This window comes from Corvus brachyrhynchos, unplaced genomic scaffold, assembly GCF_000691975.1.
Source record: "Corvus brachyrhynchos isolate BGI_N302 unplaced genomic scaffold, ASM69197v1 scaffold467, whole genome shotgun sequence".
Taxonomy (NCBI): Eukaryota; Metazoa; Chordata; class Aves; order Passeriformes; family Corvidae; genus Corvus; species Corvus brachyrhynchos.
The window spans coordinates 180,578-185,635 of record NW_008239309.1 but is presented as its reverse complement, the minus strand read 5'-3'; positions in this window follow the sequence as shown (position 1 = coordinate 185,635).

Below are 5,058 nucleotides of genomic sequence, written 5' to 3'. Positions count from 1 at the left end.
ATTTATCAAGTTATACTGAACCTTGGGGGTTAGGAGAAACCATTAATATGACTGTGTATCTCCTCCATGTAGTTTACATTGCTGTAATAAACTCCTTCTAGCAGGAAGACATACAATAAGAGGGAGGTATTTTTTCATTATTAAGCAACTATTACTGATTTTGACTTTTTTTTCCCCCCATGTTTTTATTCCAGTTCCTTGTAATGAAAACCCTTTTAATGTGAATCAAGAAATTCACACATCTGGTCTCAACAGCTGGCAGAGATAGTATGTTTTGTCCTCTTCAGAACTCTGAGATTAACAGGTTTTTTGGTGTGCTCCATACCAAAGACTCAACCAATTTAAGACTTTTGACACCACCTGCTCCAGAAATTGTCTAATGACTCCTATTCTGCACTTTATATATGAGAGAAGGTGTTGCTCTGATAACATATCTAATATGCTACTTGAATGGCAGCACAGGAAATCAAACCCACAGCCCCTGAGTGCAACAATGCCACAGAAATTCTGTTGCTTTAGCCTTTGTCCTTTCAAGGGTTTCTTTCAATGACATTTTTCTTCTCGAGTATTCAGTCATGATATAAAAAATGCTGAAGTGCTATAAATTCATAATCTCAGTCAATGCTAAAAGTTATGCAGAATTTTGAATTTTTGCTCATGTGTTTTTAGCATGCACTCCTAGCAAACTACTGAAGATAATTATTCTACAAAAGGTGATACCTGTTCATTGCAAGTCCCTCTGGCTTCAGTGTGAGCATTCTAATTAATTCTAATCCAGTCTGAACTGTTCATCTGTAATGTTCCTTGCAAACACCCTTTTCAGACTTGAAGGGTGTGCTGCTGCTCGATGTAGGAGAACAAAAAAAATGAGACCACAGAGAGGTAACAGAGGCTTGATGCTAAGAAGTGCAGCTCAGTAGCTGAAATGCAGTGTGTTCCCCTTGCCTGGCCAGAAAGGAGAACTGAGAATGTCTCTTTGTAGACTACACTTGCTACATATGTCAAAAAATGGGGTTTCTAACTAGCCATTCTGATAACAGCTGTAGTCAGAGATTGCTAATGAAAAATACTGCCATGTTTTCCCATGGGTGTCTTTGGCTATTCCTGCTTGTCTTCCAAGTTTTAGTTTTGGTCCCAAGAGGCTTTATAATTTTGAGTATGTTCTGTATGCATAAAGCTGTTTTCAAATTTCAGGCGTCTAGAGACACCTTCAAAATTTCTAGTAGAGGGACAGACCTTTAGGTAGAGAATTTTAGCCGGCTGACAGTAGCTTCACCATCTGCTTCTAGTGAAGTTTCATGGTCCTAAGGATAGTCTGCAAATCAGGAATATGACCTTATCGTCTGTGAGGATGCTGAGTGTCCCAACAGAATTTGTTTGCCCTGTGAGTCTCATCAGGACTGCTCACAAGCTCACAAGCACTTCCTGCCTCCTGGTTCAGGACCTCTAGTTAAAATCAGGCTTCAGCCTTCATAAGAGCTGCCAGGGAATAGGAACCACGATACTCCTCCAGGAGAGAAGAGAGGACAGGAGATGAGGGGGACCACAGTGTGGGCAGGGCTGTGCTTTCACTGATGGGACATTGTCCTGACGCAGAGTATGGTGACAGAAATAGTTTTTATCAACAGTCTGGTGCTCATCAGACAAGGTAGGGCAGTGTTGCGTCCATAATCGGTCAGGGAAATCCAGTCTGAGATTCAGGAACAGCAGGGGATAGGAGACAGGTACCCTATAGCGAAGCTCAGGCAGACTTGGGGTGGCCAGGTCTGAGCTTAAGAGGGAACTTAAGCCCATGGCAGAGGATCTGGGTGTCTGGAAGGGGTACTGTGTGAGGCTGGGCAGGTGATTTAGGCCTATTGAGGCGCTTGGAGTCCTGACAGCCAATTAAAACTCTACAAGAGAAGAAGGCCAGTCAGTTTCAAAGCAGAGAACCCCAGGAAGATGGTAAACTTCATGTTTGGGTGTCAAATATTTTAAGAACCAGACTAAGAATTAGGCTAAGAATAAGGTGGATTCTCAGTGAATAACAGAATTGTTCATGTCTATAAGGCATAAATGCTGCCAGGTGCCATTCTGCTTTAAAATAAAATAAAAATTTTTGATATGACACGATTTATTTCTGACAGGTCTCAGTTCACCACACCTTTTTGTTGTGCAAATTCAAACACAGGGAACTGAACATGTTTTCAAACTGGCAAGTAGGTTGTTTTCAAAATAAGATGCAGAAAGCTTATTGAAATTGAAAAAAAAAATTCACCAGCTCTTCTATATTCATTTTGCTGCCTTTATTCTCTGCTTTTAATGGCAGAGCACTGTGTTTATTCATTTGTGCCATCCATCTCTACATACTCTACCCAAGGGAAGAAAGCCACACTGAGGTAGTGCTCAGACTGCATAATGTACTCTGAGATACAGATAAATCCCATTTTGTTAGAAGTGTAAGTTACTGGATCTGAAAAGCTTGGAACTGCTGCATTTTCGATAAAGACTTTTCATCTGTCCACTATTTTAGTCTCTTTTCATGGTTCCTTCTCACCTGTGTTATCAAGTCCACAAAATAAAAGCTTATGGAGTTAAGTGAACCAAGTAGTGGTGTAAAACATAAGCTGCTAAAATATTATATTTGTGATTTAATGGGAGCCATACACCTGCAGGCACTTTGATTCATTTACTTCAAGTTTTCTTACACCTGCTGGAAAACTGCGTGCACTAAGGCACATATGCCCTGTGCAACCTGCAATAATAGTGTGATTCAGGTTAAAAAACTGAAGATGGGTAGACAGCATATGATGCAGTTTGAACCTGGCTAAAATATGAGTTTATGGTAAGCATTACAAAGTCTGTTTTTCCCAGTGTGGAATAAAATGAGCTAAACAATTTGTACAATTGCAAGTCAGTGCATCTTTAAATAAAATGTGGCTGGGTTTTTAGAAGCAGCTTTTGTATTTAGGGAGGATAGAGCAGTCATGATTTCCTTTCTTACCTAGTTAAGGCCTGGTAGACAATGAGTCAGTCTTCATTGTGAAAAAGTAATTTCCACCTGAAACTGTTGCATTTCCCCACAGGGAGAGGTAAAATTTTATGAGTGTGCAGAATCCTTTTTTTAGTGCAGCAGAACTAGCACTTTACTTGAGTATCAGGTTCCATAATCTTTAATAGCTTGGGTGTATCTAAAGACAAGCAATACATTACTGTGATCACAGCCCTCCAGTAAAAACACTGCATGTGGCATGGTGCAGAAAACAGTACTAGGAGAACTCTAAAGAAACAGGATGAATTGGAAAAGATTGGTGTACATGATTTGTAATACACACAGTACAGTTTTTTTAAGTCAAATAATTTAGAATGTATCCTGTTCTTTAAGAGTAACAGAGAAAATCTAAGGTGGATGTAAAACCAAATCACTTTACAGGAAGAAATCTAGGAATCTTGGTTGTTCTTGTACAGAAATGAAAACCATGTAGGATTGCAGGCTACTTTCAAAGCACAGTAATCTGTTCATTAACCTCCTTCTTTTATGTGACATCCAAGATGTTTGAAGAGAGATCATAAACTTTTAATTACTTCAGAACGAAAAATTATAAAACTATGCAAAGCTTTTTATTTCACTTTCTACTTAAACTCGTAGGACTTTTTTGCTATTTATATATCTTATAAATATTTAAATGTATTTTGAAAACACTGAAAATACCTTTTGCCTACGTACCTCTTACCTGCATATTATCAGGCTGTTTTTCCTACAGCCCTCTATGGATGTTTTTTCTGTCATTCTTGATTATAGCTGACTTCCCATATTGATGAATTTCCACGTCACAGAATCTGAAAGTCATTGTTACTTCTTATGTGCAAGTATAATCCTTATCAACTTTGCTATGGCCTCATTCTGTGTCATGATCTGCTCCTGACACATACAGCTTTTACTTTTCCAGTTACACAGCTTTCTATTTTGAGTCTGGATTTTTCCAAGTTGTTTTCTCTCAGAAGTAGTAAGTTTATGGAAAAACACTGTTCAAAGAGCAATGTGTTGAAATTACCAAATACTAATTTAAAACCATATTTTTATACCTGCCCATGTCAAGTTCAGCAAGTGATCTAATTTTTCTGTGTTTAAATTGCCTCTATTTCAAAGCAGGAAAGAGAAAATTATTAAATAGTCTGCCTGTGTAGTTTATCTAAGGAGCTCATCTTAAAGGAAATTCTTGCACCTTTGAACATTAATAGTCTAAAGCAGTTGTTACATATTTCCTATATACCCTAATTAATTTGCAACAAGAAACATAAATGCTATCTGTGATCTAATTTTACTTTTCAAAACAGAGCAAAAATAGCAGGAATAGTGGCAAATTTTTTTGCATTTCAAACTAACTAGAGATCAAACATTTTGAACTAGAGCAAAATCATAAAAATGTTGGCATTTTTATAGCAGGTGACAAGGATGTGACAAAAATCTGATACATGTTTCAGATCTGTGCAGCTCTGACATCTTTGCCCAGTGCTTCTCCAAAATGAAATTTGTATGAAAACAGAAGACTGTTTTCTTTTCTCATATGGGCGATTGTTGCTTAACCATTTCTAGCTAACTAAGTAGGGACCTAAATAGTCACCTATCTCCCACAGTCTGCTGAGGTGTCCTTTACTCTTTCTCTAGTTTACCAGACTGGATTCTAAACCTTTTTAGTTATTCTGTGAAAGATATATTTGCACACTGACACATTCAGCACTTGATGCTTAATTTTCATTTATAAAAATAGACCTTTTCATTTAATGTGGGAAAATTGACCTTTTTTTTTTTAATGTGTCAGAACGATAGAGTAATTTGGGTGGATAAGTAATTTGGAGGTTATCAAGTCTCAGATCTGGATTTAAATAGTTCAGAGTCTTGTACAGTTAGGTTTTGAACACCCCTGTTGGGGTTTCAGTTTAGTCTTAGTTTTTTTCCTGTTAAAGGAATTTTCTCCCATATGCATGTTGCTAGGGGACAAATAGCTGTACTTAAGAAAGACAAAAAGGGGAGTGGGGCGGGCCTGGCTACTCCTTTGTCTACACCTGGGTGTGGGG